Source organism: Pseudopodoces humilis, chromosome 27 (genome assembly GCF_049639895.1).
Source record: "Pseudopodoces humilis isolate 2021_Gansu_Grassland_sample_001 chromosome 27, ASM4963989v1, whole genome shotgun sequence".
Classification (NCBI taxonomy): Eukaryota; Metazoa; Chordata; class Aves; order Passeriformes; family Paridae; genus Pseudopodoces; species Pseudopodoces humilis.
In genome coordinates, this window is record NC_142226.1 from 1,268,738 (window position 1) to 1,294,623 (window position 25,886).

The 25,886-nt window shown below is 52.6% G+C and overlaps 1 long non-coding RNA gene across 1 annotated transcript; it reads right to left on the minus strand.

Moving 5' to 3' along the window:
- Window positions 1-11,621: 11,621 nt before the first annotated feature.
- On the minus strand, window positions 11,622-13,988 carry LOC148182523 (uncharacterized). Its single transcript, XR_015774606.1, has 3 exons — window positions 13,835-13,988; window positions 13,279-13,353; window positions 11,622-13,133 (listed from the first exon to the last, which is right to left on the minus strand). It is a non-coding gene; the product is annotated as an uncharacterized LOC148182523 (long non-coding RNA).
- Window positions 13,989-25,886: the final 11,898 nt, after the last annotated feature.

Sequence of the window (25,886 nt, forward strand, 5' to 3'; positions counted from 1 at the left end):
CTCCAGAACAGAGCAGGGTTGGGCCTGTTTGTTCCTTCAGTGGAAGACCTCCGAGGAGAACCGGGGTGTTGCAAGACCCTGCTATCAATTGTTCCCTGGGCCATGCTTTCCTGGCGAGGAATGAGCAGGGCCGGTGCTGCTGGGATGGCCCCACTTCAGGGGATGGAAAGACGGGAGAATAAACAAAATCAGCTCTGTGCTCTCGGTGGATTCCAAGTTCTTGACTTCCAAGGAGATCTGAATCCTTTGGGAGTCCCAGTCCCAATGGCTCTCCCTGAAGTGCACAGCTGATTTGGCAGAGATCTCAGTGAGGATTCAGCCTGTTTCTTATTTTAGCCAGATTTGATTTGTGGGATGAACTTTACCTTCACTTAGAGCCCCCTGGAAGTTGGGCTGATGGACACTCAGCTGTGACAATGCCCCTGGGGCAGCTACGGCGTCAGGAAAAGGTGGATCAAAAATGTCCAGGGATGCAGGATTTGGGGATAAAGTTAGGGATTGTTTCAGTGGGGAGGCAGAGGGAGGTGGTGCAGGGTCCTCTTAGTGCTGCTAGCTGGAAAAGAAAGTTTCTTAATCAGGGATGAAGCTCAGGAATTCCCACATGCCCAAGCCAAGGATGCTGTCCCAGCTCTGCTGGACTCAGGGAATCACAGAGTGCTTTGGGTTCCCACCTCCTGCAGGGCTCCCTTGCGCTGGGGATCAGTTCCCTGTGGGAACACTGCTCATGGCAGGGGGTTGTTTTGCACCTGGAGTGTGCTGGGCTGGCTTGGCCTGGAAAATCCACAGAGCCCCTCTGAGCAGGGTGGGAATTCTGGAGAGAGGGAGGGAGCCTCAGAAAAAGGTCTGGTAGGGGAAGGTCAAGCCTGATCCTGACTCTGTGGTGTCCCCAGCAGGTCCTTCCCGAGCTCCTGACACTTCCAGACACCAGGAGATACCTGTGCTGGTGCCCCTGGGCTCAGGGATGCAGGGAAAGGTGCCCTCTGTGCCTGAAGCAGCTCCCCAGGGGTTGGATGTGGTGTCCCACTGTCACTGAGCACTCAGGGTGGACATCCAGACCTGCTTCTCCTCACCTGGAGCAGGCAGGGAACAGCATCGGCGCTTCTCCCAAAGGTCTGGGAATTTTAGGAGCTTTACCACAACTGGGGCATGGAGCAGGGAGCTCAGAACCAGGGATGTCCTGGGACTTTATCCCTTTTGTTTCCTTCCTTGAGGAAACACACAAAAAGCAAAAATGCCGCCAGGCTTCGGATAATTTCTCTTTTTAGGTTTTTTTTCCTCTCCTAATGCTTTGAACGAGTTATCCAGGAGGGAGATGTAGGAAAAGAGGTGCTAATTAATGGAGGTGGGAAAGCAGTGACAAAGCTGAAGGGATGGATGCATTTGCAGGATGCAGAAAGAAAACAAACCATCAGGGAGCTGCAGCTTCCCAAGATCAAAACCCTGCTGATACGAAATGTTGCTTGGTGCTCCTAAAAATGAACGAAGGAATGACTGAGGGTTTAACTGGGCCGGCGGGGGAAGTAGGGCTGATAAGGAACTCCTCATCCAGGAGTGTTTGGGTGTTTGGGTGCATCTGTTTGTTTTTGTCAGGCAGATAAGATAACTGCAGGCTGTGTTTAGAGCAGTTAAAACTGTTTAGTAAACAGATTTATATGCGTGAACACACTGGCATAGGAACACTCGTAGGGTAACTCACAGATCAGCACCCACTTCAGGAGGTTTTTCAATCATGATTATGGTCTCTCTCATTAGAGAGGTCTTTTATCACAGAAAGCCAAATTTTCCAGACCAACCGCACTAATTAAACCTGGGAGATAAAATAAAGAAAAATTAAAATATGAAATAGTGGGGTTTGGCCAAAGGCGTTCCCTCCACCTCTGGTTCCTTGCTCTGAGAGAGTACAGCCAGCTTGCTGAGGGTCAAGAGGAATTGGATGGAACCCAAACTTCTCATCTTTGAGGCCTCCTCAGGTGGGAAATCGCAGGATGAGCACAGAGATGGGAGGGAGGGAGCCAAAGCTCCTCTGCAGGGTCAGCAAGCGGAGAGAGAAGATCCCACAGCTCAGCCAGGTGTGGTGTCCAGGATGTGAAAACGGGGTAGAAGGGACTGTGAAGGGACAGAAATGGGTTTTTGTGGTCAGGCCCCTCCAATCCATGGGGAGGAGAGGCAGGGAGAGCGGCTCTGTGTGGGAACTGCCACGGTGACAGAGCCACACGGCCTGGGGACACTCAGCCCCACCACGAGCACCTGGAGAGGGCTCAGGTGAGGATGAGGCTGGAGAATTCATCCTCAGCCTGGCCTAGAGAAGGAGGATGTGCATTCCCAGGTGGCAGAGGATCGTCCCAGACACAGACAGAAGGGTGCAATGGATAAATGAACCAATTTGTCATCTGAGGGACTCTCCAAGGTGGGAAACTCCTGATCCTGGAGCTCTGGGGCTGCAGAACAGCCCCCAAATCTGGGAGTTTTGTCCAGCTGTCCCCTACCAATGGTGCCCTGTGCCCCACTGCCCCAGCCAGGGCACAAATCCCACCCTGGAGCACTTCCCCTGCCCCTGGGCACAGCACAGGGCCCAGCCAGGGGATGCTTCAGCACCTGCTCAAGATAAAATGTTATTGTTGTGGCCTTGCTCAGAAAACATTCCCAAACTGCAGCCTGGTTTCTCTTCCAGAGTTGCCCTGGTTTCGGGACAGAGCTTCCATTCAGGATTTGAAAAATCACAGAATCATGGAATGGGTTGGGTTGGGTTGGGCTGGGTTAGGTTGGGTTGGATTGGGCTGGGTTGGGTTGGGCTGGGTTGGGTTGGGCTGGGCTGGCCTGGGTTGGGCTGGGTTGGGTTGGGTTGGGCTGGGCTGGGCTGGGTTGGTCTGGGCTGGACTGGGTTGGGCTGGGTTGGGCTGGGCTGGGCTGGGTTGGGCTGGGCTGGGTTGGGCTGGGCTGGGTTGGGCTGGGTTGGGGTGAGTTGGGTTGGGGTGGGCTGGGTTGGGCTGGGTTGGGTTGGGCTGGGTTGGGCTGGGCTGGGTTGGGCTGGGTTGGGTTGAGTTGGGTTGGGCTGGGCTGGGTTGGGCTGGGTTGGGCTGGGCTGGGCTGGGTTGGGCTGGGTTGGGTTGGGTTGGGTTGGGCTGGGTTGTGTTGGGTTGGGCTGGGTTGGGTTGGGCTGGGTTGGGCTGGGTTGGGTTGGGCTGGGTTGGGTTGGGTTGGGATGGGTTGGGTTGGGTTGGGTTGGGCTGGGTTGGGTTGGGCTGGGTTGGGTCGGGTTGGGTTGGGATGGGTTGGGTTGCGTTGGGTTGGGTTGGGTTGGGTTGGGCTGGGTTGGGTTGGGTTGGGATGGGTTGGGCTGGGTTTGGTTGGGTTGGGTTGGGTTGGGTTGGGTTGGGTTGGGTTGGGAGCTCATCTTTTTCCATTCCCAGGAACACCTTCCACTGTCCCAGGTGGCTCCAAGCCCCGTCCAGCCTGGCCTAGGACACTTCCAGGGATGGAGCAGCCACGGTTTCCCTGTTCCAGGGCCTCGTCACCTCACAGGACCTCAAGAGAAGATTTGCAGAGCACTTTTATTTCCTCTGGAATCGTAGGTGGGGTTAAAGGAGCCCAGAAGCTCAGCACAGCTGCGCTCTCCCTTTCTCTCTTGGGCACTTTGGGTCTGTTCGACCTTCTGCTGGGTCTCCTGCCCTTCAACCTCAGGCCAAGAGAAATACTAGAGGAAAAACTTCCAGCAGCATCTCCTGGCAGGGCCCAACCGGGCTGAGGGGCAGGGTCAGTGACTGCTGGGTGGGTGGGGGGTGATGGTTTCAATATCTGGAGTCTCGGGGTCTGTAGGAGAGCCAGGGACCCCAGAGAAGCCACAGAGCTTCATCAAGGGAGGCAACGCCTGTCTGTGGGGCTGGCAGAGAACAGGGACACGGGGAAAGAGGCAGGAATTCAGATCCCACCATGCCAAAGGTGCCTGCAGAGCCAGGCTGTGCTGCTCTGCCCGAGCCTGGATTCCCCAGAGAAATGTGCTGAAGGTCCCTGGAACAGCAGTCCAGGTGAACGGCTCCGAGGGACACCCTGGATGGTGGGATGGACACCCTGGACCAAGGAGAATCCAAGGAGCCCCTGCCTGCAGCACTCCCCGAGCCAGAGATGCCCCAGTGCCCAGCTCAGCACAGCAGCTCCAGCCCAGCCTCAGCCCTGCCCCTGCCAGTGCTGAACCAGAGCACGCTCCAGGCTCCGCAGGGACAATCATTAATCTGTGCAAACCTGGGCATTTCCCCTCATTTTTCTGCAGACTTGTCAAGCTCTGGAATCTCTCTGACTGCGCTTCTCAGGATACACCAGGCCCTTGCTTTCCTGTGTTGAACAGCCAGGAATAAATCACTTGTGGTTTGTGAAGAGCTCTGCCTGAGATCTGGGGTGAGCTCAGAGTGGAAATCCACAGCAAGACGAAGATGGTTTTGAGGAAGAGACAAATCTGCATCAACAGAAGTCACGGGTACAATCCTGAAAGTGTCATTTGTAACGTAGCTGGAGGAGTGGTGAGCTCCTGACTGCTTTCCAAGGCTTTTGCTTGGCTGGCTGTGAGCTGCTCTCAAGTTCTGTGTGTTTGCACCTCCACACACCGCCTGCCCTCAGCACTCCTGGTCTAACCTCAGCCTCTTTCCTTTCCTTTCTGGATTTCACTGACACCTTCTGCTGGGAATATTTCCCATCTAATTTTCTCTGAGGAAGCAGAATGAGTTGGCACAGACCCCTTGATCCAGAAGGCCCTTCTGAGGGTGAGGGGAGAGGCGCTTCCAGCAGACCTCAGCCTGACAGCAGGTCATCAGCTCAAGGCCCTAAAAGAAAAAGTTTGCCCTCGCCCCTTGTGGGAAGGGAGCTGCAGGTCCTGGGGTACAAGTGGAAAACCAGAAGTCCCTCTGAGCATGGAAAAATGGGCTGGAATGAGCCTTGCAGCAGAGGGAAGATGGGAGCTGTCACCTCAGCACTGTCCTCGGCAGGGAGTAAAGGCCAGCACCTCCCTCAGTGCCAGGTCCTGCCAGGGAACACACGGATTTCCCTGGACATGGCACCCAGGTCCTGCCAGGGCACAGAAGAAGCGTCTTCCTGCCTCTTCCACGCTGACAGAACGTCTCATTCCTCCTCCTCTGTCTTGCACAGCACTAAGGTGAGGATCGAGAAGTTTGTCCCAGTGGCAGAGATGGGGTGAGGATCTTTCATCTCGGTGTCCTGGACTCTCTAAGTTAATGCTCTGCAGAGCTTTCAAAGGTTTCCTTAATTTCCTGCCTGGCAGACAGGGGAAGGAACTGCCAGTGAAGGAGAAAGATGTTTTCCTCCAGTGCCCCAATCCAGCTCCATCCACACCCTCTCCTTCCAACAGTTCCCAGCGCAGCACACAAACACCCCATTCATATAGGAAAATAAGGAAAGTCAGGAAAATTCCCGTTTCTCTCCCCTGCAGAAGTCAGTGAAGAAACCACTGCTGTGCCCAGTGCCAGGAGAGGTCTCACATTTTTTAGCCTGGGCACCTGTGGCCTGCCCAGGGCTGGGACAGGAGTTCATGGACCAGCCACAGCAATCAGCCAAATTGGACATTTCTTGTCCCCGTCCTGCCACCCATCACGATTTTCCTGGTGGCAGCGGGCAGCCTGCTGTGCCCCGGGCATTTCTGAGGGTTCCACTCACGCCTGTCCTGCAAGCCCAAGGAACTGAGGAGAGATGAAAGTATTGTGTGGACAAAGTGCTAGAAACAGACACAGCTCTGGAGGGTGCTGGTCCTTCAGAGTCCAACAGCTGTAAAATATGCAGATTCTGACCATTTTCCCCCCAGTTAGTTGCTTTCCCTGCAGTGTCTGCTGCCCTCTCTGCTAAGGCTTGTTCTTTGTAGGAGTTCATTGATATACCATCCCATCCCATGGATCCCATCCCATCCCATCCCATCCCATCCCATCCCATCCCATCCCATCCCATCCCATCCCATCCCATCCCATGGATCCCATCCCATCCCATCCCATGGATCCTATCCCATCCCACGGATCCCATCCCACGGATCCCATCCCATCCCATGGATCCCATGGATCCCATCCCTTGGATCCCATGGATCCCATCCCATGGATCCCATCCCATGGATCCCATCCCATTCTCCCAGTGGGATCTTTGCCATCCTGCAGCCCACCCAGGGGTTTGCAGCAGAGCCTGAGCTCAGCCTCACTAAGCTCAGCCTTGCTAAGCCTGGCCAGGCACAGCCAGCCCTGCCGCAGCCCGGGATGTGCAGGACCCACACGCATCAGCATCCTCCGCGGGCTGGGAGTGGGAAAAGAAGGATGTACAGGGACTTCCCAGTTTTGCAGGCTTGGGTGGAATGTGCTTCTCGCAGCTCATCATTCGGATCTGAGTAAGGCCTGGGGGCAGACGCTGCAGATTCCCGGGATCAGGGCTTTGGGAAGCAGCAGTGACCCAGACACGCACAGGAGCGCGTCCATCCCTGCCCTGTGCTAATCCCTTGTACCCACAGGAGGAGCATTCCCTGTGCCAGGGACCCTTTGGAAAAGAAGCAAATCCAAACAATAGCCCTGTGTTTCCTTTGGAGCTGCCAGCCCAGCACTGCTGTCCCTCCCCAGCCCCAGCCTGAGTCACGGCTGCGGCCACAGACGGTGACACCAGGCCATTGTCATCCCAGGAATGCAGCGTTTTCCTGCTCCACACAAATATTTTGTACAGTGCATTTTCCAGGCTGGAAGTGCCCCCAGGAGCGCTGCTGACTAATGCTGCCACCGCTGCCCAGGGGCGCGGAGGGCAGCGAGGCAAGGCTGCAGAAGTGCATTTCCTCCGAGCAGCACATGCACTGGGGAGTGAGGAAATCGTGGATTTAACCCCTCCAGGTACAATTCCCTGTTTCTGGGCTGGCCTGGAGGAGCAGGCTTGGGCGGCTTGTCCAAAGCTTGCCGAGCAGGTTGACAGCTTGGCCCCCTACTCCAGACATGACCATGGGGTCACTGGGCCCCTGGAGATGCCTCTCTTGGCGCCCAAGGGAATGGGAGAGCTGAGCTCTGCTAAAACCTCCTTTAATCATGTCCTGGGGACACCCTCAGGGCACTGCAGCTCCTGCCCGCTGCTGACCTGTCTGCTCCACTCTGCTCCGAGATGAAATCACAATTCCTTCCCTGGCTGAAGCCCTTCTGCCTCCTCACACTGCCCAGCAGAGAGCCAAGGGCAGGACTTGTGTTTTCTACCTCTGCCAGGTTGTTATCAGGGTGATTTAAAATCAATTTTCTGGGGATATATAGGATAAATTTATTTATTTAAATTTATTTATTTAAATTTATTTATTTATTTAATTAAGTAATTAAATAAATTTTATTTAATTAAATTAAATAAATTTGGGATGTGGCAAAGACCCCATTCCCCCAGATATCTTCATTTTACAGAGCTGAAGGACACAGGACAGGGGACACAGTGGTCAAAGCCTTTGCAGCCCTTTAGGTAAATGTGAACTGACTCTCTGTGGGAAGAAAATAATTTGAAAAATGAAGTTGCTAATTTTAGAGAGAAAATAAATGTTTTAGCTCAATTTTGAGTCTCCTCAACTGTTTTTAATCCAGGAGGAGCCAACAATACTGGAATTGTGGTAACCTACACAACATGGATTTCTTCCCCAAATGCAATGTTTATCCTCATCACTGAGAGTGTGGTGGGGTCAGCCAGGCTGGACTGGGGCAGCCAGGATGGACCAGAGGAGCTGGATGGATTTGGGAAGGCTGGATTGGAGAAGGATGGATTGGGGCAGGATGGATTGGGGCAGGATGGATTGGAGTGGGATGGATTGGGAAAGGCTGGATTGGAGTGGGATGGATTGGAGCAGGATGGATTGGAGCAGGATGGGTTGGAGCAGGATGGATTGGAGCAGGATGGATTGGGGAAGGCTGGATTGGAGCAGGATGGATTGGGGAAGGCTGGATTGGAGCAGGATGGATTAGAGCAGGATGGGTTGGAGCAGGATGGATTGGGAAAGGCTGGATCGCAGCAGGATGGATTGGAGCAGCCAGGATGGATTGGAGCAGGCTGGATTGGAGCAGGATGGATTGGGAAAGGCTGGATTGGAGCAGGATGGATTGGAGCAGCCAGGATGGATTGGAGCAGCCAGGATGGATTGGAGCAGGCTGGATTGGAGCAGGCTGGATTGGAGCAGGATGGATTGGGGAAGGCTGGATTGGAGCAGGATGGATTGGGAAAGGCTGGATTGGAGCAGGATGGATTGGAGCAGGATGGATTGGAGCAGGATGGATTGGGGAAGGCTGGATTGGAGCAGGATGGATTGGGGAAGGCTGGATTGGAGCAGGATGGATTGGAGCAGCCAGGATGGGTTGGAGCAGGATGGATTGGGAAAGGCTGGATCGCAGCAGGATGGATTGGAGCAGCCAGGATGGATTGGAGCAGGATGGATTGGGAAAGGCTGGATTGGAGCAGGATGGATTGGAGCAGCCAGGATGGATTGGAGCAGCCAGGATGGATTGGAGCAGGCTGGATTGGAGCAGGATGGATTGGAGCAGGATGGATTGGGGAAGGCTGGATTGGAGCAGGATGGATTGGAGCAGGATGGATTGGAGCAGGATGGATTGGAGCAGGATGGATTGGAGCAGCCAGGCTGGCCAAAGCTCCCGGTGGCTGCGGCTGAGCTGGAGGCTGCAGTGGAAGCCCTGCCCTTGCCCGGAGCAGTTGTGCAATAGCGGATGTTTGGGAGCAGATAGGTGATGCAGAAGACTTCCTTCCTCAGCTCACAAGGCAAATAATTTGTATCCTGATTACAAATTATGAGGGTTTGGAGATTGCAAGGTCAGGAGGGACCACTGTAATTATGTCATCTGACCTTGCCAAGGAGCGCAGCCTCGGAACGACACTTGGAGATTCCCACGCCGAGGCCATCGGTGCCGGCTGTCCCACAGGGAGCCCGAGGGGATCTGTCCTGGACCGTGTGACATGGCAGGTCAGCCCAGCACACAGAACACACAGCTCACCTCCAGGGCTGTGCTCTCCTGCAGGACTTTGGTCTAGAGACGTCATGGGAGAGAATGGGATGAGGTGGGATGGGATGGGATCCATGGGATCCATGGGATGGGATGGGATGGGATGGGATGGGATGGGATGGGATGGGATGGGATGGGATGGGATGGGATGGAATGGAATGGAATGGAATGGAATGGAATGGAATGGAATGGAATGGAATGGAATGGAATGGAATCTTCTGAGCTCCCTGAAGGGACCCACAAATATCATCCAAGTCCAGATCTTGGCCCTGCACAGGACAACCCCTGATTTTGTTAGATTTAGCATCATCTGCCCTGTCCAGCAAGAGCAGCAGCATTGTCCCCCTGTTTCCACATCACCTCATGCAGGAAGGAGGGGACCGTTTGGGAAGATTTGGGGTGTCTCATTCCCACCAGGGCTGTGCAGGTGGCACAGGAAAGGTCAACTACAAGCGCACACCTGAGGCTTTGACCTCTGTGGGATGTGAACATGTTTGAATCTTTTTTTCTAATTTCTTCACGGTTTAAATCCTGGAGCTCTCAGGAGGTTCAGACCACAGAGATCTGTATCAGCACGGAAACAGCAGCCCCTGGTCCCACTGTGGTGCATCCTGCCCTGCCTGCACAACCCCAGCGTTGGCACCACAGTACCTGCTTAATGCAAACAGCCCAGAACTGTTTTTACATGAATAAAGCCATTCACCCCCCCATTATTATAATTAATGACGATGTTTATCATTGATACTGTGGCAGGACCCCTGGACGAGGCTGGGGCCTTACTGCACAGCCATGGCTCAAATGCCACCACTCCCCAAAGTCCCTGAAGTCCAAAATTGAGCTGTGGCAGAGACCAAAGAGGTGCAGGGCGACAGCAGAACAAATCCTCATGGATTTGCTCCTTGGGAAGATGCAGCACATCACAGCAAGTCTGTGGCCAGACGTTTGTGCTGGACAGAGCCACAAGACTGTGACCCCAAGGGCAGGGACAGCCTTGTCCCAGTGTCCCTGCTCACCCCTTGCACTGCTCAGGCACTGGTCAGGTGAGGTTTTTGCTGCAAATCACACACAGGCAGTGCTGGGAAAACTGCACAGAATGAGCATTTGGGGCTCATCCAGAGCTCTCAAGGCTCTGCCCTCTCTGAGGAGTGTCGCACTGTATTAGGAAGGGCAGAGCACCACACTGACTCTCTTCTGGGTTGCAAAGAGAGCAAGTTTCATTCTTCCTGATCTTCTTTTATAGACAAATCCAAGAGGTAAAACTCTCATTGGTCATGAAACCAACATATCACCACTGTTGGTTTCACATAGTTGGGAACAACAGCCCTCGACTGTTTCTTGCAAGAAAACAGCAAGGAGACAAACAACACCTGCAGAGGTTGTTTTCCTTCTCCAAGGACTGCTTGGATTCCTCCTCATGATTTCCCAGGCCACACTTTCCAGGCCAGTCTGAGAATGTTGTGTGACTTGGTTTCACACAGGCCCAAGCTAACGCCTGAGGCCTAAAATCTCTTATTTGACCACTGACAGCTCCCACACAGGAGGAGGCTTTTAGCCCATTGCCAGTCCCTTCCCTGCCCCTGTGACGGGCTGGCACTGAGCTGGGACAGGTCCTGGGGTGCTCTGTGCCGGGTCACAGCCTGGGGATGCTGTCTGTGGGCTGGCACTGAGCTGGGACAGGTCCTGGGGTGCTCTGTGCCGGGTCACAGCCTGGGGATGCTGTCTGTGCGCTGCCACTGGCTTTGTGCAACCTGTCAGCCCTGCTGCCTCAGGGATACTCCCACACCAGGACAGCCCGGGGAGGAGGGAAGCAAGGTGAGCTGGCCATTCCCAGGCTGAGCTAGCCAGGAGTGGCAAGGGGACAGGCCCGGGGCAGGTGAGCCAGGCTCCACTGGAAGAAGCACAAGCAGCTTCTCCCTGGCTCTGTCCTTCTCCCACCCACCCTGTGCCAGCAGCTCTTTTACACTTTTTATCTCCGTGGGTGCTTCCAGCCCAGGATTTTGGAGCATCCTCTTCATCCCCAGTCCTGGGATCAGCCCAGCAGGTGCCCCCCGGGCTGGGGCAGTGGGGGGACAGGGGCTGGCCAGCCCTGGCCCCTCTGCAGCAGGGGGACACAATGAGGATTAATCACAGCCCGTCAGAGACGCTGCGGTATTTTTCCTCCATCCTTATTTGCGTGCTAGCGCCTGGAAAACAGGATGGCGATGTTTTCCTGCCGCGCATTCCCCAAGACTAAACAAAGGAGCTTGGATTTCCAGCCCCCGCTGATCTCTGATAAATGTGGGGCTTTCAGGAATTGCTCGGGGATGGGGAGAGTTTGGGGATCTGCCCCTCTGCTTGGAGCCAAAAACCTCTGATCTCTGGCATGAGGGGGAAGGTTTTCCCTCTCACTTTTGGGGAAAATGCTGCCTGAAGAAAGATCACAGCAGGTGTGCCAGGGCTGAACCACTTTCTCAATGAAGAAATTTTCCCTAAAATTCAACCTAAACCTCCCCTGGCAAAACTTGGGGCCATTTCCTCTTGTCCTGTCCCTTGCTCCCTGGAAACAATGCCCAAACCCCACCTCCCTCCCTTAAAAATCCCAAATTTTAAGTGAAAACTCAGTTCTAGGAAGTAGAATTGTGATATTTTTATATGTATATATATATTTTAAACCACTGTTTGGGGAAACTGCTTTATCCCTCTGGTGACTCATGAAAAATATTGACCAAAGCACTTCAGTTCTGATTTGTGGTGTCCTCCAGTTGTGTCTCTGGGTTTGGCCCTGGATGTTCTGTCCCCAAGGCACCAAAAAGCTCAAGAACTGCCCCTCCCCAAAATAATCTCGCTGGATTAAGTCCTGAAACCTTATTACAGTTCTCGAGATAAGAGCTCATTAAGCAGCGTGAAAATATCCTTGGAAAAGGGGATTTCAAAATCCGCCCTGAGAGGTGGCGAGGACGCTGAGGAATCGGGATGGGCTGGTTCATATTGCTGGGTGATGTTTATCTTTGTTATCCTCAGGAACTGTCACCTGGGAATCTCCTGCACCAGGGACCTGAAGCTACCAGGAAAAATGGGAAGGGCTGGCAGGAAGTTGTTTGCATATCTCTTCTTCTGGGTGGGTGATTCAGGCAAGAAATAGAGTGTAATATCTGTAAAAAATATCTGCAAGATCCTGAGGCAGGGGTGGTATCTTGGCAGCGTTTTAGGTGTCCAAAAAAAACCCCCAAAAAACTTGGATCCTACTGGACACTCGCACACCACAAACCACAATTTTGGGCTGCAACCGAGCGGGAGCATCCAGAAAGTCATTAGGGAGTGGGAGAAATCTCATCTAGAAATGGAGCTTGAGAGGGAGAAATCGCACCTGGAAACGGCATCAACAACAGAAATCACTAACTTTCTTCCCCCTTCTGCCCTCCCGCCCTATTTCTCAACAAAACTTTTTAAGTTACAGATTTTAAACCTGTTCTGAATGGATAAAAGCCTGCACCAGTGCCTGGGGAATGGCAGGAAGGCACGTGCTGTCATGATTGGAGCACCGGGAGAATGTGCTAATTACATAACAGCCCAGGAATTTGGCAGCGCTGATGCAGAAATAGGGCAAATAATCCTCTTTCCCCATCACCTCCTTCCCCAGCCCTGTCTGCTTTGCTTTTTCAGGATGGAAATTTAACGTTCAAACCCTTCCACACAGGTTTTTCACCTGGTAAAAGCTGAAAAAACAATTCACCCAGAAATGTCGCCATACCTCAAGCCTAATTTTTTCACTTTTTAAAATTAAAAGAAACCAAACAAATCATCTACTAAAGAGTCATATTTTGCTTTGGTGCTCAAGAAGTGATTCCAAATCATGCCAAAAGCTGGAAATAATCTTGCTTGGCCCCACTTTGCCTGTGGGCAAAGCCTTGGCCCAGAATAATTTCACATTCCTGTCACTTCCATAATTCAGACTGCAGGGACATGAGGACATCGGTGCTTTGTCACTGATATTGAGCAGGGAAGCAATTTCCCTGGTTGATGGAGGAAAAATGGGGACAGAATCACTGCCAGTGCCTTTCCAAGCTGCTGCAAATGGTTTTTGAGTCCTTCAGGCCGGCTCCCATCCAATCCCATAAAATCAGCTCCAGGCGCTCCCTGCACTGGCATTCCCAGCTGTGGGAAATGGAAAAAGAGCAGCCTTCAGACACTGCCAGTGCAGAGCAGCCATCCCAGAATCACGAAATTGCAGAATTCCAGGAGCCCTGAAGTCGGAAAAGACCCCTAAGACCATCAAATCTACCCTGTGCCCGATGCCCACCTTGTCCTGAGCCCAGAGCTCTGAGGGCCACCTCCAGGAATTCCTTGGACACCTCTGGGGATGGGCGTTCCAAACCTGATTTGAAAATTGACATTTTTAAAGGAGAAAATATATTAGTTATTGTGAAAATGCCGGGGTTTTATTCTCACAATCTCCTCAGATGAAAAGGACTGGGATTCCCAGAAACCTGTGGGGATTTATAGTGGGTTTTGGTGGGAACTCAGGCGTCACTCTTGTTCTTGGTGGAACCACCAGTACAACTGTTATTCCTGTGTAAATTCACGAGCTTAGAAACAAGCTTCCTTCCTTTCTCCACCTGGAAAGAGGATCCAAATTCCCCTGGAAAGAGGATCCAAATTCCCCTGGAAAGGAGATCCAAATTCACCTGGAAAGAGGATCCAAATTCCCCTGGAATACTGGTCCTGGACTCAGAGGGGTCGCTCTGTACGTGGGACATCAAGCACAAGGAGTGAAGAGGCTGAGGATGCTGCCCAGCAACAACCTCAGACACGAGGACTGCCCAGCATGTGCTGGCTCTGTGACCTCTGCACCTCACCTGGTGTGACCTGAACCTCGGTCTGTCCCCAGCTGTCACCTTGGCACCTCCAAGGCCATTATGACAAAGCCACCCTTGATGTTTGGCAGGTTTGGATCCAGATCAGGAGGGGGTCTTTGTGTAGAATTCCCAGTGAATTCCCAGATATTCTCACCGGAAGGGAACCAGGGACAAAGAACCAAGAGCAAAGGAGACTCCAGGGCTTTCTATAACCAGGGGAGGGCGGAGCATCAGCACCGGGGGCCAATGGGTTGAGGGCAAAGGGGCGGTACAAAGGCGGGGCCAAAGGGTAGCAACCAACCAGGGCCCAGGGGCAGAGTGACAGGGAACCAATGGGGAAGAGAGAAGCAGGGAACATTCTCGAACTGGAGTGGAGAACAGGGATGACATCACTCAGGGGCGGGACAAAAGGGTGACATAACTCGGATGATGTAATTAAAACTGGGGTATGTAAACTCATAAAGAGCATTCCTTAAACAGGGGTTTAAGGAATTCCAGGGAATCCCACTAACCACCTCTCCTACCAACTCCTGGGATGCAACAATCTTTGAGGGATGCAGGATGCTCCACCACAGAGCAGGAGTGAAATGAGAAGATTCAGAGGGATTATCCCCCAGGCAGACAGCACAGGCTGTGAGGAGCTCATGGAGGACCCTGGAATGCCTGGGAATTCAAGGAATGCCAACCTCTTCTTCAGTGGGCTTTGGTTCAAGCTCCTCCGTCATCCCGAAGCGAGAGCCAAGGAAAGCAGCCCCAGCCCGTGGTGCTTTTTGCTGCAGTCAGCACCAAAGAGCTAGCTGGTGACAGCGCTGAGGGATCTCCAGGAGGGGCTGAACCTGCTCTCAGACTCCCAAAAACACCTGGACATGCTTGGCATCCACCTGTAAAAATATCCAGTGCTCTAAAGGCGTGGGTTCGAGCCCCAAGGGGAAGGAGGAGGAGAAGGAGAAAGAGGAAGAGGAGAAGGAGAGGGAGAAGGAGAAGAGGGAGAAGGAGGAGAAGGAGAAGGAGAAGAGGGAGAAGGAGAACGAGAAGGAGAACAAGAATGAGGAGAAGAAGGAAGAGGAGAAGAAGGAAAGGGAGAAGGAGAAGGAGGAAGGCTGAACTCCTTCAATTGCCGAAGCCCTTTGCACTACTTCTGTAGAGGACAAGGAAACAGCCCTGGGAGCGGGTCTGGATGCCTGGGAGAGGCTGCAATCGCTCTCTGGGCACGCTCCGCCCGTGGGGGCATCTCGAGACAGATTCCACAGGAGGCTCCCCGGCCAAGTGCAGCGTGGCAGGGATTCTGCAGCTACTTGCACCCAGCCGTTGTCGGAGCAGGGAGCGCTCCGGCTCCTGGCTGGTACCTGAGCTGATAATTGCTCAGAAAAATTAAGGGTTGGGTAATTCCTCCCGAAATTAATTGCCTTGCTGAGCTGCCGCAGGGCACGTGCCACAAGAAGGTTTGAAGATGATACAACCACTTCCCTCTTCAGGATTAAACCGGGTGGCAAAAGTCCACCTTTGTCATTTTGGCTTTGGGGATTCCTTTTCTCTGAATTATTAATTTATTTTTTATTTTTAAATTTTTTTTCCTGCTGCTTCTGAAATGGCTTTGAGGGTCCTGAGGAGCTGCAAGAATTTATGGGCAGTGCTTTTGTCAGCCTCACCTGACGCTGGCAGCTCAGTCCTCTCCAGCAGCTCGCTTTGCTCATTTTAACGCTGCTTTTATCAGCTACTACTCCTCTCACAATGTTTATAAACAGAGGCAGGAAATAAGAAGAGACTTGGGATATTCACAAGTGGATCTAAAGCAAACCTTTCTCGCTGCTCTCAGTTACCTCCTCTCTCTCAGGCTCTGCAGCTGGTTTGGGGTGAAATCCTTATTTCCCCTGCATGTCTTGATTTTGGTGAAATTTTCTCCTTCTCCCTTCTTGTCTCTTGGCTCCCTGGAGGACGATTCCTCTGGGAAATGGATGATTTGCCTCTGCTGCCTCCTTCCTTCACCTCCTTGTGGAAAGAATATCCTTTTTCAGGAAAAGAAACCACAGACACATGGATTCCTAAAGAAATGGAGCTGGCACTCCCTGCCCAAGGCAGACCAACTTTATTTGTGTCTCTTTTGTGTCTCTGCCCTTCTTAAACACTCCCAATGAAGTTTTTACCACCCCCCAGGGAAAATATTCCCATCCACCACTTCTTCACCAAATTTTCCCTTTGCTTTACCTTTATTACCAGCCCAAATCACAGAGTTTTTTCACTCTATTTACATTTTCCAGACATGTTGCTCCATGGGAATGATCTCCAAGTGGTCCAGACCTCTCCTGGAGTGTCCTGGCCTTGACCTCGAAGGATCCTGCAGGTCCTTGAGCTCCTCTTCCATTTCTGAGAACCCAAACAGGACATTTGCCTTTGCCACTCTGGGACCAAACACAGACCTGGAGATCTGCTGTAGCCTCCAGAACATTTCAGTATTCCTGAAGGTGTTTTATCCAGAGTGTGAGTGGAATTCCTGTCTCAACATCCCTTGGTGAGATGCAGCTCTGAGTGGATAGCACAGGCATTGGCACAAAGCACAAGGCTGGGTGAGCTGAGTGCTCAGCTGGAGAGGAGAAGCTCCAGGGAGAGCTCAGAGCCCCCTCCAGGGCCTGCAGGGGCTCCAGGAGAGCTGGAGAGGGACTGGGGACAAGGCCTGCAGGGACAGGACACAGGGAATGGCTTGAGATTGGAAAAGGGGAGATTTGGGTGGGATCTTGGGCAGGAATTGTTCCCTGGCAGGGTGGGGAGGGGCTGGGCTGGAATTGCCAGAGCAGCTGTGGCTGTCCCTGGATCCCTGGCAGTGCCCAAGGCCAGGCTGGACATTGGGGCTGGAGCAGCCTGGGACAGTGGGAGGTGACCCTTGGGGTGGCACTGGGTGGGATTTAAGGTCCCTTCCAACCCAAACCGTTTCAATTCCATGTTTCACAGGAACTATGCAAGGCACTCCAGAGGAACCTGCCACCTGCCTGTCTGAGTCTGCACCTTCCTCATCCCTCCTGTGTTTCAGGGAAAGTTAAACCTTCCTAAGCCCAGAGGAGCCCTGGCTGTGCTGAGCTCAGGGGCAGCAGGCTCTGATCGTGAATGGGACCTGCTCCTTGCTCAGCAAACTCCTCCAGCATCCTGGCTCCGAGCTGAGTTCCAGGGAGCGCAGGAAATCCAGCAGCACCCGGCAGAGCCAGCGGGGCACCAGCGCCAGCCCCTCGCCAGGCCTGCCCTTGTTTTTGTCACTCCTGTTTCTCCCTAACCCAGGGTTAATCACCGACAGTTCCCAATTCCGCTCGTGGAGAGGGGAAAGGGAAATGAGGGCTCTGCCTCGGACCCCGAGCTGCTTCATTTGCTGCTTTTCCACGCTGGGAGGCTGAGGCTGCTCGGAGGCCGCGGGAGCTGCCAAGGCCACGAGCCGGTGCCGCCATCCGCGGCTCTCAGCTTCGCTCCGCATTGTTCTCACTTCCCCTCCTCTGAATCATAAAAACTCCCTTACACCACCAGGGCTGCTGCTCTTTCTGCCATGGCTCAGTCTCAGAGGTTTTCCACTCAAGCCCTTAAATCTGTTTAACCCTTCTCTGTCCTCTGACTGTCAGGAGGATGTAATCAAACTGCAGAGCTGGTGAGGTTGGAAAGAACCTTCCAGATCATCCGCTCCAACAATCCACCGGTGCCACCAGCATAATCACCATCTGTGTCCTCAACATCCACATCCATGCTTTTTGAACACCTCTGGGGTGGTGATTCCAGCCCCTTTTGGTGTTTGCAACCCTTTCAGTGAATAAATTTTCCCTAATATCCAATTTAAACCTCTCCTGGTTCAACTTGAGGTCATTCCCTCTCCTCCTGTCCCTGTTCCCTGGGACCCCCCCGGCTGTCCCCTCCTGCCAGGGACTTGTGCAGAGCCAGAAATTCCCCCTGAGCCTCCTTTGCTCCAGCCTGAGCCCCTTCCCAGCTCCCTCAGGAATTCTCCAGCCCCTTCCCAGCTCCCTCAGGAATTCTCCAGCCCCTTCCCAGCTCCCTCAGGAATTCTCCAGCCCCTTCCCAGCTCCCTCAGGAATTCTCCAGCCCCTTCCCAGCTCCCTCAGGAATTCTCCAGCTCCTTCCCAGCTCCCTCAGGAATTCTCCAGCCCCTTCCCAGCTCCCTCAGGAATTCTCCAGCTCCTTCCCAGCTCCATTCCCTTCCGTGGCTCCAGCCCCTTTCCTGTCATGAGATGCCCAAAATTAACCCCGACCCTCTGCATGGCAGGGGGACACAAAGCCCCAGGTGCAGTTTCAAATAACTTTGGGGTAGAAAAGTTCCTCTCTGATTGGGAAAGGCCCCACAAATCAGACCCTTTGTTGTTGTGGGGATGTTCTGTGGGACATTCGCTGATAAAATGGGAATTGCTGCGGCACAGCAGGTGCAGGTCCATGAAATCCCAGGGGTAATGGATTGGGAAACGCAGAGTGCTGGTCAGGGAAGTGCCAGATCTCCCTCTTCAGGCTGCTGCTCTTGCCTCTGAAGGGTCACAGTTTACCTGACAAATGTAATTCACCCCAAACAACGATGTCTTGAGGAAGGAGAGAAAAATTACTTTTGATAAAAACCATTCACTGAGTGAGGCTGCCCTGGGACTTTGGAAGTCTATCCTAGAGAAAGTTTGCTGGACAAAGTGCAGAAAAGAAAAAAAAAAGGGAGATAAATGGATTTTATCACCCAGGAATTATGTAATGACCAGGTGTATTGCCACCTTTGGCTCCTCTGCACCCTGTCCTGTGTTTCTTTCCCCAGGATTTACATTTCCCCACAGTTTTGCAACTCCAAAAAGCGGCTGGGTTTGCAAAGCAGCTGGAGCTCCAAGGGTTTCCCTGCCTTTCTTGGCACGGAATTTCCCCAGAACAGCCAGCCCACAGTCCCAGGCAGGCAGAGGTGCTCTGTAATCCACGTCTCGCTGCCTGGCTCTGCCAATCCAGGAGCTGTGCAATTCCCCGGGATGCTGTGCGGGCACCACTGCACTTCTGGGGTTTGTGAAATGTTCTGGCAGCAGCTGGGGACCCCTGGGCTGGGACAGTCCCCAAAAGCTGGGGCAGCTCTGTGTCCCTGCAGAGGAGCTGCAGCTGGAATTGCACTCGGGCAAGAACTCCCCCAGCCTTCAAGGATATTTAACAGGGAATGTTCTGGCCAGGGGTGATATCCTGGTTCATGCCTCAAAACGTTAACATGAATAAAAATAATAATTACATTATATTTTTATATGCATACATATAAAAATATGTATTATTTGTAATATAAAAACATGTATAAATAAAAATTTATATATAAACTTTAATATAATATTATATATATCATATAATATATTAATATAATTTAATACTATATTACATAATATAATATATTAACATAATGTATTAATACAATGTATCCATATAATATATTAGATAAATTATATTAATATAATATTAAAATATATTGATAAAATAATAAATTAGTAGCAATTATGCTAATAAAATTATATTAATTTATTATATTAATAAAATATATTTTATTAAAGTTATTCTATTGCATAGAAGTATTTTTATATAATATGAATTATATTAATAAACATTATATTAATAATACATATTATATTATATTTTATTATATTATATTACATTATATTATATTATATTATATTATATTATATTATATTATATTATATTATATTATATTATATTATATTATATTACATTATATTATATTATATTATATTATATTATATTATATTATATTATATTACATTATATTATATTATATTATATTATATTATATATATTGTTATAATATATTATATATTAAAATATATTAAATATATTAAAACTATATTAATGAAATTAATTAATATATTATATTTAAATGATATTAATAAAAATACAGAAATCCTGAATGTCTTGAGATGACACCCAGCAGGATGGACAAAGGGTTGGATGGAATTCTGAGTGCACATACTCTGCTGGGAAAGTGTCCACGTGTCCCCAAGCCCCCAGTGCAAGGGGGGGACACTGGAGCCACGGGATGTGATGGTTTCTCTCTGTTTCTCTCTTTTTGACCCCAAAGCAGCGTTTTGGAACAGGGAAATTGCACCAGGCCAGCAGAGATGGAGCTTCAGGACACAGAAATCTGCCCCAGGGGAAGCCTTGCCCTGCTCACACAAACTGCAGGGGTTTGGGGGGGCTCCACAGGGGCAGAGAGCACCCCCCGAGCCCAGCAGGAGGGTCCTGTCCCCATAACTGAGCTGTGTCTGTCCCATAACTGAGCTGTGTCTGCCCCATAACCGAGCTGTGTCTGCCCCATAACTGAGCCATGTCTGCCCCATAACCGAGCTGTGTCTGCCCCATAACTGAGCTGTGTCTGCCCCATAACCGAGCTGTGTCTGCCCCATAACTGAGCTGTGTCTGCCCCATAACCGAGCTGTGTCTGCCCCATAACCGAGCTGTGTCTGTCCCCATAACTGAGCTGTGTCTGCCCCATAACCGAGCTGTGTCTGTCCCCATAACCGAGCTGTGTCTGCCCCATAACTGAGCTGTGTCTGCCCCATAACCGAGCTGTGTCTGCCCCATAACTGAGCTGTGTCTGCCCCATAACCGAGCTGTGTCTGCCCCATAACTGAGCTGTGTCTGCCCCATAACCGAGCTGTGTCTGCCCCATAACCGAGCTGTGTCTGTCCCCATAACCGAGCTGTGTCTGCCCCATAACCGAGCTGTGTCTGCCCCATAACTGAGCTGTGTCTGCCCCATAACTGAGCTGTGTCTACCCCAAAGCCCAGTGGGAGGGCCCTGTCCCCATAACTGAGCTGTGTCTGTCCCCATAGATGAGCTGTGTCACCCCAGAGCCCAGCAGGAGGGTCCTGTCCCTCTAACTGGGCTCTGTCTGCCCCATAATTGAGCTGTGTCTGCCCCCATAGATGAGCTGTGTCTGTCCCATAACTGGGCTCTGTCTGTCCCATAACTGGGCTCTGTCTGCCCCATAACTGGGCCGTGTCACCCCAAAGCCCAGCAGGAGGGCCGTGCTGCTGTCTCCAAGGTGTGTCAGCTCCCAGGAACACGCCAGCAGCGCCAGGGCCACGTGGGGACCACCAAGGGAAGGGCAGGAGCGCTGCTGCAGGGCAAGAGGCTCCGTCCTGGCACGCTGGGCTGTGAGTCACAGCTCCCTGCGTGGATCTGGGGAACGGAGAGAGCCTGGGATGGGTTATGCTCTCTGAAGACCCCTGGCTATGGTTTTTTATAGAAAGGCCCGGGCCCAATGTTCTCCTGGATCCCAGCAGAGGTTACTCCACCTGTCTGAGGATTTCACCCCGAGGCTCCAGCGGGAGCCAGGCTGCACCTCTGCAATGACAGCAGCGAGTGCTGGAGCTGGAGAAGAGCTCCTGCCTTTTGACATCTTTTAAATCTGGCTCCAGACTTTTTTTTGCCCTTTCCAGTTGTGTGTGCCAGATCAGGAGCTGGCTCACAAGCCATGGCCATCCTGAAGGAGATAAATCAGGATTTATGCAGTGGAAATCTTGACAATTATCCTAGAAATGTTTTGTTGTCTCCTGCAGCCACCAGGCCTCGCTCAGAGCTTGTCCTGCTGGAGGAGGCAGCTCAAGGACTGGACTTGAGGGGGTTGAGGGCTCTGACCAAGACCCTGCAGAACAAATCAGTTACTGGGAGAAACAAAAGGATTCCCCTGTGATGTTGACTTTTGCCATTCAGGGCACTGGGACTGGAGCCTGGGCCAGTTTTGTTCCTGGAAGCTCTCCCTGCTTCTCGTTTGGAAGAGCAGCACACGAGGTGTGATCACGGCTGGTGAGCCAAAGGGGAGGGAGCTGCGCTCCCACAAAAGGCTCAATCAGGCTGCCCTTGGCAGGGGCAGGAGTTCTAATTAGCAGATGAATTTTAAAGGTGGGAGAATCGGTGTGCCAGTCTGGGACTGGAGTTTGCTGCACACGGGAGAGCTGAGAAACTTCAGGCAGGATAAGGGAAAAATCAGATGTTTTCCTGTCTGGGAATCAGGGAGGTGGGAAGGAGGCAGCAGGATCCTCTGCAGCTCCCAGCATGGGAACCAAATGGCAAAGCATCCTTTTGGAACCTGGGGCAGGGAGGAGAACCTCCAGACAGAGCAGGAGCTCAGCTGTGCCAGACACACAATCACAGAATCAGGAAAAACACCTGAAGCCTTCCCCAGCCTCCTGCAGACACTGGTGTGTGTGCTGGAAAGGTGATTTTAAAAAATTAAGAAATGAAAGGACTATTACTTCTAAAACCCTAAAAAAAAATAACTTTAAAAAAATTAAATAACGTGAGAAAATGTAGATATATTGGATTGGATAAGATAGATCTAGATTGGATAATAGGGCAGGAATTGTCCCCTGGGAGGGTGGGGAGGGGCTGGGCTGGAATTGCCAGAGCAGCTGTGGCTGTCCCTGGATCCCTGGCAGTGCCCAAGGCCAGGCTGGACATTGGGGCTGGAGCAGCCTGGGACAGTGGGGGTGACCCTGGGACAGTGGGGGTGACCCTGGGACAGTGGGAGGTGACCTTGGGACAGTGGGGGTGTCCCTGCCATGGCTGGGGTGGCCCTGGATGATCTCTAAGATCCCTTCCAACCCAACCCATTCTGGGGTTCTCTCTCAGAAATATTTGCTACAATACATTGGGATTTCCTCTGGATGGGGCAACAGCAGCTCCTGCCCTGCACAGCCCCGGGCAGACCCTCGGGGGCTGAGCTGCCTGTGCAGGGTGGCTGTGACCTGGGCAGTCCCTCTTCCACCCAGCTCCGTGCCCAGGAGCACTCTGCCACCCCAGCACAGCTCCTCAGAGGTGATGTGAGCGACTTTTGTGTCATGGAAATGATCCCAGCCAGCTCTTCCATGTTCAATGTTGCTTCTGGGACTGGATTGTAACAGCGAGCAGAAGGGCAGAGAGGGGCAGGGTGTGCTTGAAGCACATTCTGTTCAATCCCACGTGGCTGAGCTCCCATCTCAGCCCAGTGCAGCCTCAGCCTTTTCACACTCGGGGAAAAAGGGAATTTTGAGGAATAGCTGGGCCAAACCTGCAGTGCTGGTGCACATTCCCTGATCACAGCCTTCCTGCCCTCCTGCACCCCTCGGAGCTGGGAGTGAACACCAGCCCCAGCCCTGGCAGCCTCCGAGGGCACAGACAAGTTCCCTCACGCACACTCCTGGGTGTTTTCACCAAATCCACCCTTAAAAGGACATTTTCTCCCAAATGGCTGGGGCACAACGAGCTTTAGCTCCGCTCTCCGTGGCTGTACAGCAGCAGGAAGAGCTCTTTTGATGTGCAAAATCCATCCCCCTTTTCCCCTTCGTCGTCCTTCACGTGCACCAGTGTTCAATTTATTGATGGATTATATAATGCCACCGCAGCTTCAGGCTTGCTTTGTCCCCATCCTATTTTTAACACCCAGCCTCTCCTTGTCCATTATTTCCTGAGCTAAAGGCCCAGGCCCCTCTGCTGCCGGAGCTGGGTGGGTTTTGCAGCCTCCACTTGGATTTTAAAGCCATTGACCCGAGTGCTGATGGTTTCCTGATGAACTGGGGGCAGTTTTGGTCTCACATTTCTGACCTGAGCACGCTTTTCCCCACACCAGAGTCCAGCCCTGCCATGCTGACAGGTGCCAGCAGGATTCAATGCAGGCAGGAATATTTTCAAGCAATCCTTTGGGATGAGCCAGGTTTTCCTGCTCCAATGTAGGATGCTATGGGCACGGAGCAGATTTGACTCCAAAGGGATGACAGAAATATTGATAATGTGAAATATCATTAGTTTTCAGAATAATGCCTGATAATGTGCTAATACAAAAGAGATCAAGGATCTGTAACACAGCCCTGGATGCCATCAGAGGGATAAAGGATTAATCAATTGGCCGTTGATGAGGCAGTGACAGGTTTTAAATTCACACTGGGAGCACTGGTTTGGGTTTTTTGACCTTTTCTTTTTGAGTGCTGCAAGCCAGAACGTGGGGTGATCCTTTCCAGAGCTGTGGTGGTACCCTGAGTGACCTAAAAAATGCTCCCCTTAAAATCATAGAAACACTGGGTGGTTTGGGCTGGGAGGGACCTTCAATCCCACCCAGAGCCACCCCAGCCATGGCAGGGTCACCTCCCACTGTCCCAGGGTCACCTCCACTGTCCCAGGGTCACCCCCACTGTCCCAGGGTCACCCCCACTGTCCCCAGGGTCACCCCCACTGTCCCAGGGTCACCCCCACTGTCCCAGGGTCACCTCCACTGTCCCAGGGTCACCCCCACTGTCCCAGGCTGCTCCAGCCCCAATGTCCAGCCTGGCCTTGGGCACTGCCAGGGATCCAGGGACAGCCACAGCTGCTCTGGCAATTCCAGCCCAGCCCCTCCCCACCCTGCCAGGGAACAATTCCTGCCCAAGATCCCACCCAAATCTCCCCTTTTCCAATCTCAAGCCATTCCCTGTGTCCTGTCCCTGCAGGCCTTGTCCCCAGTCCCTCTCCAGCTCTCCTGGAGCCCCTGCAGGCCCTGGAGGGGGCTCTGAGCTCTCCCTGGAGCTTCTCCTCTCCAGCTGAGCACCCCCAGCTCTCCCAGCCTGGCTCCAGAGGGGCTCCAGCCCTGGAGCAGCTCCAGGGGCTCCTCTGGGCTCTCTCCAGGTGCTGCTGATGTTGGAATTCCAAGCTCTGCAGGGTGGGAATCACCTGAGCAGGGCAGAGGGGCAGAATCCCCCTCAGCTGCTGGACACAATTCTGCTGATGCAGCCCAGGATGATAAATGGGAGGAATGGATTGGAAAGGATAAATGGATACAGGAAGCTGGGAATGAAATCTGGCAGTTCTGCAAGTTCACTGAAACCACCGAACCTCAAAACTTCTCAGCCAAGGAAGATGTTTTTTTGCAGAAACACTTGTTTAATCATGGGAGAAGTCTGCAATCAGTGGTAAATTGTTACTGCAGGAGCAGTGGCTCCTCTCAGCACCCTGAGAGGGGTGGCTGTGCCAGCAGGCTGCTGGAATGGGCGTTAGTGCCCAGGAATGCTGGCTGGGGTAGCCAGGAGGGAAGGTGCAGCAGCATGAGTTCACAGGGAAGGTATGATGAAGTTACCCGGCTTTATGAGAGATGAGCAGGGCCCTGAGCTCTGAGTCACAGCTGCAAATGAACCTGAGAGGAGGGAGAGACCGAGGCACGGCCCTGGACCTCCAACTTCTGCACAGAATCGCCCAGGAGAAAGGGAAACTGAAGCTTGAGAGGCAGCTGAGCTGGAGGAACACGAGGATGGGGAAGGGTCTGGAGCAGCTGAGGGCACTTGGAGTGTCCAGCTGGAGCAGAGCACAGCGAGGGCAGAGCTCAGGGATCTGCAGCTCCCATCTCTGCTCTGGGACAGGGACAGCACCCAGGGAACGGCTGGAGCTGGGCCAGGCCAGGCTCAGGCTGCATTTAGGGAAAGGTTCTTCCCCCAGAGGTGCTGGCACTGCCCAGGCTCCCCAGGGAATGGGCACGGCCCCGAGGCTGCCAGAGCTGCAGGAGCCTTTGGACAGCGCTCCAGGGATGCCCAGGCTGGGGCTGTTGGGGGGTCTGGGCAGGGCTGGGGTTGGGTTGGATGATCCTGGTGGGTCCCTTCCAGCCCAGGCTGTTCTGTAGCTCCAAGATCCTAAGCTCAGATCCCAAGGGAAAGCCCAGCTACAAGAGACCAAAAGCTTTGATGAAATCTGAGCTCAGCACCGATGTTCACAGGAACTCCAGACTCACCGCTGGCTTTAGCAAACACGTGGAAAATCAGAAGTGTTTCAGAGTCCCTCAGTTACAGCTGCCAAGGGCGGCTCCACCACGACCCCATGCCCCAGGCTGTCCTTGTTCCCTGTCCTGGAGGTGAATCCCACTGCCCCACGAGCTTTGCTGCTGCCACTCTGACCCCATTGGTGTGCACACCTCTGACCCAGCCAGGTGTGGACACTTTCCATCCTTTCCTCCAAAAATCTCAGCTTCCTTCAGCCCACAGCCTGAAATGCGGGGCAGGTAACACGCCGTGGGCCCAGCTGTGTTTGGGGTTTGCTGCCAGTGTGGGGTTTG